The sequence below is a fragment of the Felis catus genome, chromosome C2, assembly GCF_018350175.1.
Source record: "Felis catus isolate Fca126 chromosome C2, F.catus_Fca126_mat1.0, whole genome shotgun sequence".
NCBI lineage: Eukaryota > Metazoa > Chordata > Mammalia > Carnivora > Felidae > Felis > Felis catus.
In genome coordinates this window covers 40133453-40149351 of record NC_058376.1, presented here as the reverse complement: position 1 = coordinate 40149351, position 15899 = coordinate 40133453, and the positions used below count along the sequence as shown (strand labels likewise).

Below are 15899 nucleotides of genomic sequence, written 5' to 3'. Positions count from 1 at the left end.
TAGGATTCTTTTATATACATATAAATATATGAAATCTATATGAATCTATTTCCCTATAAAGATTAGTAGCAAAATCATTAAAATGAAAAAAAAAAAGTCTGTGTCTCTGTGTTTGGGAACAGTGATAAATGAGCTGGAATATGATGGCAAGTGTTTGGAAAAGATGACCATTTCCCCAGGCAGGTTTGGGGAGGGGGGGAATGAATGATTTGACCTCTTGAGAAGTGCAAAAGAGGGTTACTGTTGGGGGGTCACTCTAAGATACAAAGAAGATAAAAGGAGATTTTGGAGTGGTAGGACACTCTGTAATGCCATATGTGGGATTCCCACAGACGGGTCTTCAGTTCTGTTTTGTTTTCCCTTATGATGTGTAAGACCAGGAGATTTTCTATATTTCCTAGTTTTTGACAATCCATCCAGGAGGCTGGTCTGTAAACTCCTGCACATCCATTCCCACAGATCTTAAATTTATCTAGGGCACACTTTGGCTCTAAATTCAGAACAGATGGAAAAGGGTGCTATCTAAGAAAAGCCGAAATGACAGAATTACATTTTGCTTGAATGTTCTTCATTAAGATAATTTATTGTGTTAATGCTCTGACTGTATCCTCCTACTCCAAGGGTACCTGTCCTAAGTATGGCCAGAATAGAAGAGCACCATTATTCCATTTTTTCGCCGGTCAGCAATAAATTAAAAAAAAAAAATGGAAAGAGGAGATAAGGCAGGGAAAAGAAAGAGAGGTCTTTCTCTGGAGAGTCCTATTTAGTTGCATAGGTGGGGCAGAGGCTGGTCTGGGGAAGTGCATTTTAGGAAGATGTGTATTTAAACGGGGGTAGACCTTCTAAGCAGGCAATTGGGAAGAACATTGCCAGAATTCTCTTCTCTTTGAAGTCATGGTGATGAAAAGACAAAAATATATAAAAAAACATAGGAGTAAGTGTAGAAATGATCAATTGACATGTACTGGATTAAAAGGAGAAAAGATGGTAGGAATACTATAAGGAAATCTTCATTTTCTGAAATTGAAACTTTCCCGCAGTGAATTCCATTGGTGGGTCAATTCTGATGAGTTCAAGTTTGGATGTGCAACCTCATGAATGGGTAGGTACCTACATGGCTGTTGTAAATCCGAAATTCCCAGAAAATCCTGTGTGTTTCATGAAATTCCTCTGAGTATTTATGGGCATGGTATACTGAGTTAATGAAATCTATGGGCACACTTTTTATTTACATTATAGTAAAATAAAGAGGAATTCTGATTTTCTGTGTTTTCTACCACGCAGGAAACATTTGTATCACATGATGAAACCAGACACGGCCACTCCAGTTCTTACCTTTGGTCCGTGACTGCTTCTCAAACTTAAATAGGATACTAGTCACCTGGGGAATCCTAATAAAATCCTGATTCTGAATCACTGAATCTGGGATGGAATTTCGAATTTTTAATAAGCTCTCAGAGTCTATTGCTGGTTTAAAAACCACACTTTAAGGAGCAAGGCCTTAGTTCACAGAAGATGTACCTCCATGTATCAAATACTCTTCTGATACGTTTCTACATAGCTAGGAATTTTAATCAAATTATTTTTGGAGAAAATACGAAAAACGTGATGTCCTTACGCTGGGGGAGAGACCATAAGTACAATGTGGCATTTTAATTTTTATTTGTATAAATCTTACCATGGAACATCAGAGAAGAATCATATTCACCAAGTATGTATATGAATAGAATTTAATTTTGTATTTAAAATATATAATTATTTACATTAGAAATATTTAAAAATGTTTATTTTGAGAGGTAGAGACTGAGCATGAGTGGGGAAGGGACAGAGAAAGAGGGAGAGGGAGGACACCAAGCAGGCTCTGCACTGTTAGTGCAGAGCTCAACACGGGGCTCCAACCCAGAACCATGAGATCATGACCTGAGGTGGAATCAAGAGTCAGACACTTAACTGACTTAGCAACCCAGGCACCCCTGTAATTATTGTAGTTTAATGTTAATAATTTAGGTCAGTCTGGTCAGTCTTCTCCTCGCATATCAACTTGTTTGAGTACATAGAGTTCCTGTGATTTTTGGCACTTAATAGATATATTCTAAATTAACGAACGAGATAGTGAAGAATATGCTTAGTTTTATTCTTCATGGAAATTATGTATGGTAAATAATTCTTATAAATATCTGGTACTTATACATTTATCCCTGGGAAGAGGACATATCAACTCTTACTTGTCTATTTGTCCAAGACTCATACACATTTACATAAATGTATGCATCTTACGCACCATCTATTATGATTGAGTAAAGGTATTCTGCCCTATTTTTTGTCCCCAGCACTACTTTAGAAACCATCATATAGAGATTCACTGGGACAAAAACGTACCAAATGTTTTAGAAGTGGATATCTCTATAGCTAAGATAATCTATGTTGACTTTGATGTAGGAGTGGGGGCAACCCTGGAAAGTAGAACGTGCTTAATGAGGAGGGGCAGGGAGATATTAAAAAATGGTAGCAAATGTGCCAATGAGTGATATCACAGGGTATGAGAACAAATTATGTAAGGAATGATCATAACTGGTAAATTATACTTATTTTAAAACATTGCCTAGCACCAGTCCTTTTTTTCCTTCCTTAAAATGCAAAAACTTGAACATGAATCTTCTGTCTCAAAGTTTAATCTCTCTTGTCTTCAGGATTCCAAAGAATGTTCACATTTTGTCTTCTTCCAGAAACACCCTGGCCATAATGTGCTGGTTGATTTTAGTTCTAGTGTTATGATTTGTACTATATTTACCACATGGCTTATTGTCTCATCAGGGAAATGTGTGCATCAATAAGAATAATTTATGTGTTAAAAAGGACAGCTGACTATAAGCCAGAAAACTCTGGCTCTGTTCTTGGCATTTCTATCTTTTCTCTGTGTGGCCTAGAGAAAACTACTTAATGTTTCTTGGGTTTCAGAATGACAGCGGGTGGGCTTCCTCAATCTGTCGGATTCTGAACCTCTAGATGTCAATCCCATGAAACACATTTTGATGCAGTTATCTCATTGAAAGTAACCAAAATTACTACAGAATGCAAATCACAAACATTTGGCATCTTTGATTTCTGGTAAAAAAAATCTTTACAGAACTCTTTCATTTGATGATGTGAATATATATTTGACATAATCAAGTTTATGTTTAAATATGCTGTCCCCAGAAACAGTGAAAGTTTCTAATGAAATGGAAACTATCATGTTTTAACATAAGCATTTTTTAAAATAACCATGAAATTATGTTTATGATGTATCTTTATTAACTTCTTGAGCTTTTGAAGTAAATATTAAATCAGAAGTGAATTTTATTGTATAGAGGTGTCAACATTTGCTGCAATGGAAATACCTTAGATATAAATACCTTGGACAAAAATCTATGAGAAATAAATTCAATGTGTGTACATTTGTCATCTATTTCACTACAAATACTTAAATAATTAAGAGTAAATTCAAATTCAGATCCTCTGAGTTTTTCAATATTTGTCAAGTGATTGAACGAGGGCTAATTTCTAGTTCATGTTTATACTATAGGGTATCTCTCTGAATGAAAAAACCCAAAGCAAGTTCACTGCAATTTTAAAATAGTGCAATGAGGAGCATATTTTTTCCCACTTAGCTAAGGTAACCCCATAAACTCTGGGGGGAGAAAAAGGCCAAGATTATCAAGTACTGTAATATAAGAGAGACATAAACTCACCTTATGAGAATTGTCTTGTGTTATCTTTGATTCTTCACTTATCTGAAAACTTCTGATACACGTTTAAAATAGGGATTATGAAAGATATTCATAAGTGTCAACTGAAGGAATCATCATACTTAAAACTCGATGTGTTGATGCAATAATTATAATCCAAATTCTCAATATGTCTTAGAAATAAAAGAAATCTCAGATAATATGAGGTCACCTGTGTTTATGTATTGAACAATCATAAGTGTACATCAATAGTGTTTCAAGTGTTTCAACAGAAATTAACAAAAGTTGGTGAGTTAATAGTAAACATTTTGTCAAGGGCTATTTTAAAGACATGATATTTTGGGATGAGCACTGAGTGTTGTATGGAAACCAATTTGACAATAAACTTCATATATTGAAAAAAATAAAAAAAACATGATACAATATGTAATTCCAACTGATGAATAGGGTACTTTAAAACATTAAGAATAAAAAAATAATAAAACATTAAGAATAACTTTTGTTAAAATTCACTACTAATATAAAATGTTGGAACACTTGTAATATATTCTCAACGTAACTAGTAATATTTCAGCATTTCACATTACATTATCACTCTGTAGCCAGACTCCAAAATTATCTGAGAAAGCTCAGTGTAATTCATAATACTGGTAGATTATGGCAAGGTCTACAATTCAAACATATTTCTATTTTCCAGTCATCTCTACATTCCAACAGTGCTTTCATTTTGTTCACCAATCCTTTTGTTCACCGTTCCACTTGGACTCTTTCTCTAAAGAAGTCCCCCTAAAGTACTAGAAATTTTGTGATTTGCCATTTAATTTAGTTGACTGTGTCTGATGTCCAGTCTTTTTTTTTTTTTAATGTGTGTTTATTTTTGAGGGAGAGAGAGCACGTGAATGCAAGCTCATGAGCAGGGGAAGTGGAGAGAGAGACAGAGAGGGAGACACAGAATCTGAAGCAGGATCTAGGCTCCGAGCTGTCAGCACAGAGCCCAATGGTGGGGCTCGAACTCACGAACGGTGAGATCATGACCTGAGCCAAAGTTGGAGGCTTAACCAACTGAGCCACCCAGACACCCCTCTGATGTTCAGTCTTTAGCAAATATTTAATAACAATTACTGCACTCACAAAAGTAGGTATAAAAGAGTGCTTAGGAGTTCTCATAGCAGAGACAAAAATCTTCTGAAAATTAAGATTAATAAGGGCTGCAGGAACATAAAATGGATTAGCTAAATGACTTTCTTAAACATTTCAAGAGTAGGAACTTTAGGTGGTGTTTGTAAATACTTTTACCATCTGTTTAAGTCATTTTGTTCTTAATTTCATTGTTGCTGTGTTTGACCTTGAGGATAATGTAATTTTAGTAATGGGATTTTACTTATAAAAATATGAATTCAAAGTTTCTTTTAGAGTTAATCTATAGATAGAAAATGGAAGCATTTTTTATGGTACCCTGATGGCTAAATTTCCATTTTCTTGGGCACATTAGGAGCATGAACATTTGGATTAAGAAAATTATATAGTATTAGTCTTTTATTTTTCTGTTTAAAAGAAAATCAGTGCAAACTTAGTCTTTTACAATGAACTTTTATATAATTCATTTAGGAAGTAGTCATCTGTCTATAAGAGGATTGTTAATATATATTTTTCTCTTCCAGAAGGAAAGAATTTTCCAAGGGGAGAAAAGACAAGAAGCTAAACTTCCCTTTTAAAATAGTCAGGATCACACAAATGAATCATTGAGAAATGGAGTTGAGTGTGAAATAGGAGTTTGAATTCCAAAATTCTAACATAATTAGCCTTTTTGGGTTTGAAATGTATTAGATGGTCCCAGCATGGGTTTGAAATATATTAGAAGGTTGCGAGATGTCTGGATGTCCATGCTGAAAATCTACCCTTAGTTGAGGGCTATGGCCTGTCCATGATGGGTTCTGGTAAATTTCATATGGGGTTTTCAATTCCAAGAATGCACTGGTAGTCCAAACCCCTCTTCCCAAACAGTATCAATTGTTTATCTTCTTAACAAAATACTGATGGATTATGTTGAATTAGTATAAGCTTAATAATAAGCTGTCAGTAACAATAACCTATCATTTACTAGAATGATAAAGTATATTGATTTCTGATCCAAAATAGGTGATTCTGTCTGAAGAGTTGCCTCTCATTGACACTTTGAATTGTGTCAACTGGGTTGGAATACTTGCTATTTCATGACTCAAGTAACATCTTAAGTGACACTTCGCCAAAGAGAACACACTATGTTTAATTCGTATGTTGACCAACAGATCCACTCTTTACAGGAGCTTTGACAGGAAGAGGAAGAAGGGAGAAAGACTGCTCTGTGTCAGGGAACAGGAAGAGCAAGGAAATATCACTCAAGTGTTTTGCTGAATGGAACTCCTGTCCCTGTGTAAAATGTGGCCACACTCTGATTGATGGTCCCCTCTTCACCCCAAGCCACTGGATACTCTAGCACCCTAATAACAGATTCAGCACCACAGTGCATTAGCAAGTGATGATATTTTAATGAAATTTTACATAGAAACAGAATAGTGGGAACTCACCACATATCTAAGAGCAAAATTTGATATACTCCCTCAGGATCATGGATCCTTGTCCTGAATTCACCGGCCACCTCATCTCTCCTTTCTTTACTTCACATAGAATCTAAAATAATTTCCCTGGTTCTGAGCCAATCTGTTCTGCCTTCACCTTACAAATTCACTCAACAAGTCCTAGGTTATTATTAGTAGCCTTGCCTCACTCAAGAATCATCAATTATGATTTCATTAGGGAGCATCATTTGTCATTTAAGAGTTCTCTATGTTGCTTATCAAAATTTTTCTTTTACTGGGGCGCCTGGGTGGCTCAGTCGGTTAAGCGTCCGACTTAGGCCCGGGTCACGATCTCGCGGTCTGTGAGTTCGAGCCCCGCGTCGGGCTCTGGGCTGATGGCTCAGAGCCTGGAGCCTGCTTCCGATTCTGTGACTCCCTCTCTCTCTGCCCCTCCCCCGTTCATGCTCTGTCTCTCTCGTCCCAAAAATAAATAAACGTTAAAAAAAAAAAACTTAAAAAATTTTTTTTTTCTTTTACATAAATGGCCTCTTCCTATATGGAGAGTGGAAGTTAGCTTGGGTGAGAGAAGGCTATAGCTAAAAAAAAAAAAAAAAAAAAAAAAAGTGTTTCATATGTATGTGTTTATTCTTAAACCTTCATCACCTACTTTCCTAGTCTGGTGAGAGGGACTGGACAAAGAAAGAAAACCCAGAGGATCCCTTTGTCTCATTCCCTTGGGCATAAGATACTAGCCCAACTTTGCTTCTTTGAGCTGCACTTTCCCCTATCCCCATGCCACATAAAAGGAACTGCCTAAATTCAAAGTCTCCTCATAGAATGTTTCCCATACTATGTCCTTTTGGCTCTCAATAATTTTTACTTCCTTTTCCTCTTCACTGAGGGTTTCATTCCTAGTCTAAAAATGACTGCTTCTAAAAGGGAGGAGAAAGAAAGGGATCCTGCATTATCAGAGTGGGATGTCATTCCCTAGTCCCTGAATCTTTGGGCTCAGTGTTCAAATACACAATGCTTTGAGTTTCAGAGGTATCACAGTTTGTGTTGGTAGTAGTTCTCTCCATGGCATGGAATGTGCTGAGATTTTAATTTCGTTTTTATTTTTAGTCATGTGAAAAAAGGTGATTCTCTGGGAAAAAAACAAAGACTAGCTGCAAAAAGATTTCAGAATCTGCCCCCCCCCCACCTTAGTGTCTCTGGAATGTAAGTGTGGGGACACATTTTAATATGTGGCAGATTTTTACCCAAAGTCCTTCTCTCCTGTGTAACACTTAAATCAATAATCAAATCAAAGAAAGTGCTGTTTAACAACTAGTTGGCTACAGAAAGTTCTTCCTCTAAGGTAGTGGTATAATTTCATGGTCTACTAAATTTCTCAGGGTTACAAAACTGTCTTCTTCTCTGAGCTGTTTTAACACTATATTACTTTATTATAACACCAAAAGATGGACAGACAGGACACCCAACCAAGGCTATATTTGCTCACATGAAATATTGATTATTGATCACTTTCTCTTCTGAGTTAATCTCGTAACTTCCATAAGACAAATAGTGCGTATTGATGATGGCTGGGTCTCCATGTGCCTCTTCACATGGAGACTGACCCTAACCTGAAAAGCTTGAATAAACCACACTCACAGGCGAAGCAGCATGTCAGCAGTGTCCACTTCACCACTAAGGAGCTCCTTCAACATGGGTTGATCACATGTTCATCCTGTGGGTTCATCACACTGTCCAGCTAATCACTCTCAGGTCATGCAAATTTTGATCCGTCATTTGCCTTTTTTACCTTCATTTTTCTTTTCCTTGAAATTGGTATTTTTGAGTAATATATATTTTAAATGCCACAAAAACATTTAAGATGAAGAGTAAAGATTAATATTCCAGTTCCTCTCCATGAAGTTTCACTACCACAGGTGGTACCTACCCTCAGGAGTTTCCTATAGGTCTTTCCAGAAATCTAACCTAAACAAATCCACAATTTATACTGTGTGAAATGTTCCACATGTTGCTTTTTGTTTCACTTCATTTTTGTTACAGCTCAACTTGGTTCTTATATGTCTATAGTAATATGTCGTTTGGATGAGCTATGCCATGAAGATTCCTTCTTTATAATGTTTCTGGTGTTGATAGTTTCCGAGTAACATTGCTTCAAACACTATATCCATTATATACTATATCTTGAAACAGTTGTTTAGTTAAAAAAAAAAAGTGTACGTTTCCAAAGGAGAATTTGGGGGCCAATAGGTTTGAGCGATAAAGGAAATATTCTGGTTGGTAATTCCCTCCAAAAATGTGACACTCAGCCTTCCAGAATGATGTATGAGGCTGTCAAGTATTTCATGTTCTTAGCACAATGAATTTTGTCATTTTCCTTTTTTTAAATCTTGGCCAACTTGAGAGTGAAAAATCATCTTTTACTTGCCTTCTTGAATTTGCAATTTTTAATTTTGAGGTTAAGCTTATGTGAAAATACTTATGGATCCCTAAATTGTAGTTTTTCTGGTGAAATTCACTTGTCATATTATCATATGTTCTGGTAAAGCTTCTCCAGTTGTCTTTTTTTTTTTAAGTTGTGTAATTTTTATGCAAAACCTCTTAATCTTTGTGGGATTAGCTTTATTTATGTACTTAATTTTAATGTATATTTGTTATTTATTTTTTAATGATTTTTTTTCCAGAGGGGGTGCAGCAGGGGAGGGGCAGAGAGAGGGGAACAGAAGATCTGAAGACTCTGAGCTAACAGCAGAGAGCCTGATGTGGGGCTCGAACTCATGAACTGCTAGATCATGACCTGAGTCAAAGCTGGATGTTGAACCAACTGAACCACCAAGGTGCCCCTTAACTTTTTTTTTCCTTTGTAGTTTCTTCATTTTGTATTGCACATAAGTAGTCTCTCACTTAAAAATTGAGTAGGTTCACCAATGATTTATCAGTTTTTCCCATAAGAACAATATTTTAGATGTAGTTTCTGTAAATTATCTTTAATTTTGTCAGTTTCTTCCAACTTCTTTCTTAATGTTATAATTCTTTTTCTAGTATTTAAGTTCTTGATTAATTTATTTTCATTAATTCCAATCTGTGAGTTTTCTTCGATGAATCTAGTTAGAACTATGAATGTAGTTATCTTATGAACTTTTAAATTTTATTTTTATTTTCAGTATATTTATACTTTGAAAGTTGTTCCCCTCTTCCCCAAGAATTGTTGGAGAGGTTTCTAAAATTATTACTGAAGTTTTTATTTTTACTACTTAATTTCTAGATTTAATGCATTATAGTAAAAATGTGGTCAGTGTTATTTTAAATATGTATGGATTTTTTTCTTGTGGCTTAATGTGCATGACTAATGTTTACCTTAATTATGTTTGGCACTTGCAGATAAGTATTTTTTATGTTAAGGTGAATTTTCCCTTCATTGTCTGATTTACAACGGATTTTTAATACTTAAATGAACATAGGTATTTTATGATAATAAATGTTAACATATTCCTCCAAAAGCATGTTTTATATCTCCTAGATTGTCTAGATGTTATGCCTTCAGTACAACTTTTCTAGAGGTTCTCTCATTTCTTTTTAAGTTTTATTCTAATTTTACAGTTTTTGCTAATGTGATTAAAATCATTTATGTGTAATTATAGCATACATTTATATACCTAGGCTTGCTCACAAATTTATCTTTCTGTTCACCTTTTTTTTGTAATCTGATTTTCCATTTGAGAGAATTTTCTTATTCCATAATAACTCCTTTTAGCATTTATTTCTATGAAGGTCTTGATGGTAATGAGTTCTCTCAAGTTTTTGTCTAAAAACATCTTTATTATGGAAATATTTTCTCTTTAATCCATTTAGAGAACTCAGATTTTTTTTTTAACAATCTGTAGCTCAGTTTACTAATCATTGTCTCTAGTAAAGGATCTATACATTTTCAATTTGAAATGTTGTATTTTTAAATTTATATTTGGTATTCTATTTGATTTTTTAATCACAATTCATTAGTAATTAGCTACCCATTTCATCTATTTCATCACACAATTTACTCAACTATTTTAAAGCTTTTGTCTACTAATTTCAATATCCAGATCATCTGATTTCATATTTTTCTTTTGTCCCTTCTTATTTTTTACTCACATAGCACTCTTTTAACATGTCTAGTATGTTTTGAGTGCAAGAAATAGTGTCGAATTATAGCAGGTCCAGAAGATGTTACTTTCTTCTAGAAAGTGTTTACCTTTTTTTTTTTTAATCCTAGACAGAGTGGAGGGTAACTCAAATCTACAGCTGATCTGAATTGGGACTGAGTTGCAATATTGACAAGGCTCAGTCAAATTCTGGTTGGCCTTTGTTTCTGAGATCTATAGACTACCTCAGGTTTTCAGTGGAGATCTTGGTGTGTTCTTTAGAGCTTATTCCCATAGGAGGTCCTATTTAGTCTTTATCTCCTCATCAGAAAACTCTACTGATTACCAGAGGTTATGGTAGGCATATAATATTCCCCAAAAGATGTCCACATCCTAAAAACCAGCATCCATGAATATTATACGTTATATGCAAAGGCAGAAGTAAAATTACAGATGGAATTAAGATTATTAATCAGCTGAATTCAAGATGAGAAAATATCCTGGGTTATCCACATGGACCCAATGTAATAATAAGAGTTTTTAATTGAGGAAGAGGGAAGCAAAAGAGTCAGAACCAAAGTGATAACATCTCAGGGAACACTTAACTGGCCATTGCTGGGTTTGAAGATGGAAGGTGACTATGAACCATGGAATCTAGACAGCCTGTAGAAGCTGGAGAAGACACAGAAATGAATGTCCCTCCTAAAGCTTTTCAAAACTGTCAGCACTACTGACACGTTGATTTTAGCTCAGTGAGATCCACTGCAGATTTCTGACTTCTAGAGCTGTAAGATAATAAATGCATGTTCTAAGCTACTAAGTTTGTGGTAGCCTATTATAGCAGTAATAGAAAACAAGTATGGAAGGTTTTTGGTTATTTCTTTAGCCTCCTACCCATATAGCTTCAGAATTTAGAAAGCATATTGAGGGAAAAAGCCATGGGGATGAGGGCCTCAACGTCCAACTTCAACTCTTGCTTTGTAAAACTACGTACACTTTTGCTGGTTTCTCTCTCCCTTATATGGAACCTCCTGCTTATTAAAAGCCCACATTCTTAGTCTCTTGGTTGCCCCCTAAATTGGAAAATACCTGAGGAAAAGCAGATAAAAGAAGTCCTTTCATTTTTGGAATCAGTTCTATTCTCCAGGCTCATCAGCTGTCCAGTACCTTTAAGTAGATGGCATTTGTACTGGCTTCAGAGTGGTTTCCAGTTGTGCTAAGTCTGTGGCAATTGCTACTCCATTTACAACCTGGAGGCAGATGTCCCTTTCTGAGCCTTTTTGTCTTACATCTCATTTCACCTTAAATGTGTTTTCTTATATTTTTTGAATATACTTCTGTTTGTTCCAATTGTTTCATCAGGAACATTTATTATATTCTTAACATTTAAATTTGTAATACCATATATCCTTTTGGTTTTAAATTCTGGAAGAATTACTTAAGTTGTTCCTCCACAACACTAATATTATTCTAACATACTTGAGCTTTATTGTTTCAAGTACAAATTTTAAATCTACATTTTTCAAAGAAAGTATGAAATTCAAATTAAAGTGCAGCTGTGAGGCTAGGAATTAGAGGATTGCTAAATTATTAATATGAACAGTATTCTTCTCACATAGAGGTATGAATTTGGAATGTATGTATGTATGTATGTATATATATTTTTTTGATCTTATTATTTTATTTCCACACTTCTATCTCTACGTTTGATTGAGGTTTTTCTAAGCATTTAGCAATCTTTAACATTAGTTTAGAGATTATTATAAAGTTATAAACTAAATATTTTAAAATATTATCATTTTACTTACCAAGCAATTCTTCTAAAGCTAGAAACAAGCAAACAATTCCCAACTCATTTGTTAGATCTGGTTGAAAGTAATACCCCACACAACCCCACTCTGTAATTTCCTTTCCCAGAACTTATTTAGAATTTGAGGTAGAGAGACACATGTCCCAGGAGGTATTTCGGTAAGCATGAACACTTTGAGAAAGTCTGGGAGTGCTGGTAACATCCTTTAAGGGCATTGTATGGTATACCTTAGGCAAGCTTTTAGGTCTTTAGTGTACATGAAATAAAACATAACCTACACGAGTAAATTTGCTTTGAGGGGCACCACACACTTACGTTAATTAAAAATGATTAAAGGAATTACATGATGAAATAATACTGAATAGCAATGTAGCTAAAATTTCCATTAGAAGACTTCTAATTTAGCTACAACAGCTTTTAAACCAACCCCAACAAGTGCCTTTTTTTGTACTTGACAATCCTTCTTTATAAGCTTTTGGTGTTTGCTTCCATAAGCTTTCAGGGTGATTTACTAAAGTTTAATTATTCCTCACAACAGGGGATCAGTGTTACCACCAATCTGTAGCAGGCTTAAGTGTTCTGTGCCGTGTTATACATGTTATATGAGTCGAGAGAGGATTATGCATTCTTTCTTTTAAGGTGAACACAGCACAAGTTGATTTAATTATTGCCACCATCACTTTATAGTATTGCATTGCCTGTAATATCTTCTTGTTTGTTTCTTCTGACATTATACAATTTCTTTGTGGGATTTAACTAGCTGATCTATTTAGTTTGTAAATGCATACAATTCTTGTACTGAAATAATGGGAAAACATCACTGCGATTTGGCCACACCGTAGATTTTATACAGAGAAGATAAAAGGTCTCTGGAATCCGGCTGAGAGTTATTGCATTTTCCCATTTTGAAGAAAAAGAGTGTCAGACACAGAGTGACAGACTCTCTGCCCTATGGAGATCTAACAAGTGTCACCCACCACCCCCCCCGCCCCAAAAGATACTTTTGGTTTTGGGGACTGCCACCAAGATTTGCCTTTAATAATGCTTTTTATTTTTTCACTCACTTCAGAAGTGGCTCATATCAAAAAGTTTCCAGCTATCATAATTTTTTTAAATAATACAGTATTAAAACTCTTCTATAACATTTTTTAAGTTACAGATATTTGTAGTGTTCAGTTCTTCCCATAAAATAGAGGATTATAATAAAACAAGAACTTGTAACTCTTACTTTAAGTAAAAACATGTGATCATTTCTTGAGACTTCATTAAAAGCATGAATTTTTTTAACTTGCAAGGTTTTATGATAATTTTCCCCAATTTTTTATCCTCCTCTGGTGAATGGCTTAAACTTTCAGCTATGTTAAGATTTTATGTCACATTTTCTTCCTTCAAGTTATTTTGATTAATTCTGTTATCTGCATATTTTACTTCAACCTGGTAGACCTATTTGAACTCCAAAGTGAAAAAGAAAATCCTGGAGAATTAAAATTCCTTCAGTAGAGGAAGAAGTAATGATGGGCATGTTTGGGTTTAAAGACCTCCATCTCCATTCCAAAATACAGTAAGGAAGTCCCTTACTGGGCCAGGAAGTGGCTAATTATAGCATCTTAGGATAGTGAAAGAGAACATCTGAAAAGGTGATCAGAACCAAATTTACGTCCTCTAACTCTAAACATATATTTCCAATTACTTAGAGTAAGAAGATTCCAAAGGAACATTAATTTAACCTACTCATGATCAAAATTATCATTTCCATCACCCTTAAATTTTCTCATCCTTTATAGAGTCTTTTAGTTTTTCTATTTGAGTACCAATACCAGTCGAGAAACCTGGATGTCCGTCCTTCATGACCCCTCTCTCTCCTACTCTCTATATAGTTCAACCACACCTGCATAGCCTAGCTTCTAAATTTCTTTCCAACATATTCCTTCCTCTCCTCATGCAAATAGCATCTTGTTGAGTCTCAGTGGGTTTTCCCAACATCTTGAAATCATAGGTTTTATAAGATGTGTACTCTTAATTTCTGCTAATACTTCCCTTTAGTAAAGTCAGTGATAGTCTCTAACTGATAAAGAATTCCTTCTTGGAGCAAGTTTTTTGCAGGGGGTGTGCACATTTCTCTGGGATGGATTCCAAGGAATGCTTACTCCCAGAGTCCCTAAAAACAAAGTGTCTCTCTCTCTCTCTCTCTCTCTCTCTCTCTCTCTCTCTCTCTCTCTCTCTCTCACACACACGCACGCACGCACAAATTGTGCGCATGATGCCTTAATTTGGCTGAATACAGATTTTGTAAATCAGTCTTTATAGAGTAGTAAGAACTTATTCTCTTTGACAGAGCTTTCCAATGTCAAGGGATACTTATATCCTGGTACAATTCATTTAAGTATGAGTATGGGTTAACTTAATCTGGTATCATTCTGGTTGGATAATACCCCTGTAAATAAAACCATAGGAAACTGAATGGAAGGACAGAGGCTTCACCTAACTTTGTGTAAAGGCATGACATAGTAGAAAAAGTAGCAACATTCCTGACTAAAAATAATTATAATTAGCTATGGATAACTCATTTTGATTTCATTGTGCCCTTTTGTTTAACCTCATTAAATCCTTAAAATCTTTTTTAATGTATTTATTATTGACAGAGAGGGAGACACAGAATCTGAAGCAGTCTCCAGGCTCTGAGCTGTCAGCACAGAGCCCTACGTGAGGCTCAAACTCACGAATTGTGAGATCATGACCTGAGCTAAAGTCAGACACTTAACCACAGAGCCACTCAGGCACCCCAAATCACTTTCTTTTTTAAAAAAAAGATGGGTGGTTTTTCTTTTTCAGAACTCTGAAGATAAAAATTGGAACTTCTTGGAAAGGGTTGAAATCCCAGCCTTCAGCAGCTATAAGTAGGGGTAGAGGAGCTTGTACTCACTGGAGTTAGTGTCTTAACCTTAAATAAGAGGTCAGAGTCCATATTTAACATCTGAGTAGTTCTGGAGTGCCCAGCCCTTTGCATTCTTGAGAAAGACCTCTGAGGTGCCTTAGGGTGTAAACTGGTCTCACTTGAGCTGGGACTTACCTATTTTCTTTTAGAATTTGGTAGGGCATAATTCTTCTCTCGAGGACCCCAAAACTGTGAGCAGAGCCATGTTGGATATTTCCAGTACATACACTATTAGAAATAGTAGGAGCCACAATAGGTCTCTTCCATGTACCAGGAACATTGTAGGTGTGGATAATCCAGCACAGAAGTGACAACAAACAGGTACTGACAAGTTTTCTATGGAAGCTCACAGTAACCATCTTAACTACAGACCTACTATTCATAAAATTGGTGATCTTCTTAGCATCTACTTGACAGAATTGAATATTTTATGGAGATAAACTTCAGAAATCATGTAGTGCCAGGTAACTAGTATTTGAAAATAAAACCTAGTTATTCTTGTGCCTGCTGTACAATAAGTGTTTATAAACTATTATGTGGTTGTTGGTGGTATTTTTCTTGGACACAGTTGTGGAAATATATTCTCCATTTCCCCAGGATAACTTCCTTCTCAGAATCTTTGTTGACTTTTTGTAATGCAAATAGATGACTGGATATTCCATTCACTAGATAATTGAACTTTAGTATGAAATTAACTTACATCCTCAAACTGAAACACCTCTTAGCTTCTCAGTG

The 15899-nt window shown here is 35.3% G+C and overlaps 1 long non-coding RNA gene across 2 annotated transcripts in view; it reads right to left on the bottom strand.

The window, feature by feature from the left end:
* The window catches only part of LOC109503395, a 205294-nt gene that overhangs the window by 41093 nt on the left and 148302 nt on the right, over positions 1 to 15899 (bottom strand). The gene's annotated exons all lie outside the window — the stretch shown is intronic.